This window comes from Dipodomys merriami, unplaced genomic scaffold, assembly GCF_024711535.1.
Source record: "Dipodomys merriami isolate MVZ:Mamm:240054 unplaced genomic scaffold, mDipMer1.0.p SCAF_15, whole genome shotgun sequence".
NCBI classification, from domain to species: domain Eukaryota; kingdom Metazoa; phylum Chordata; class Mammalia; order Rodentia; family Heteromyidae; genus Dipodomys; species Dipodomys merriami.
In genome coordinates, this window is record NW_027202826.1 from 33661307 (window position 1) to 33662307 (window position 1001).

General features: G+C 40.1%; 1 pseudogene; it reads left to right on the plus strand.

Annotated features, from left to right (window-relative positions):
• Positions 1-248: 248 nt before the first annotated feature.
• On the plus strand, positions 249-362 carry LOC138827062 (U6 spliceosomal RNA; annotated as a pseudogene).
• The last annotated feature ends 639 nt before the right edge of the window (positions 363-1001 follow it).

Below are 1001 nucleotides of genomic sequence, written 5' to 3' on the forward strand. Positions count from 1 at the left end.
TGTCCATTTCCTATCGAGCGTTGTTACACCATCCTTTATTTTCCCCCTACCATCCCTTTCCTCCCTACCTCCCCCACTCTTCCCTCCTCTTCCCCTCCAAGTTGTAAAGTTCATTTTCAGCATACTGTCTTGTACATCTCATTGTTAATGGGTCATCCTGTATCCTTATTGCAGCATTTTGTTATTTTCCTTCCCCTCCCCAAATTAGAAAAATGTATATACAGGATCAAATACAGTGACAAGAGGGGTTGTACCATGGGGGAAGAACATACAAAGAAACACACACACAAAAATCACATAGAAGATTAGCATGGCCCCTGCGCAAGGATGACACGCAAATTCGTGAAGCGTTCCATATTTTTTGCAACAACGAGACGTACAAGTCATGTTGAAAATGAACTTACAACTTTGGTGGGGGTGGGGAGGAGGGTTGGGTGGGGGGCTGGGGGGAGGATAGGATGGGAAGGGGAAACAAAGGAGGAGGCTATAATGCTTGATAAGAAATGTACTCATTATCTTGCCCATGTAATTGTAACCCCTCTGTAAGGTATTTTCACAATAAAAATTTTTTTTTAAAAAATCACATAGTACGTTATAAGTACAATAAAAAGAACAGCAACAAAGATAAAACCTCTTGTGTCCCTATCTTAGGGTTCGTTTCACTTAGCATCAGGTTACATGGACATATGTATATAACTTTTGACCTCTTCTGCTTGCCATAGACATATACTAATTATTGCAGATAAGGGAAACCATGGGACCTTCATGTCTTTGAGTCTGGCTTAGTTCACTTAATATAATTTTTTCCAGTCTTTCCATTTCCTAACAAATGGGGCAATGTCATTATTTTTTTCGATCCATTCATCTATTGAGGGGCATCTGCGTTGGTTCCATATGTTAGCTATGTTGAAAATGCTGCAATAAACATAGTTGTGCTGGTAGCTTTAGTATGTCCTTGTTTGTGATCGTTTGGGTTAAATGCCTAAAAGTGGGATTGCTGG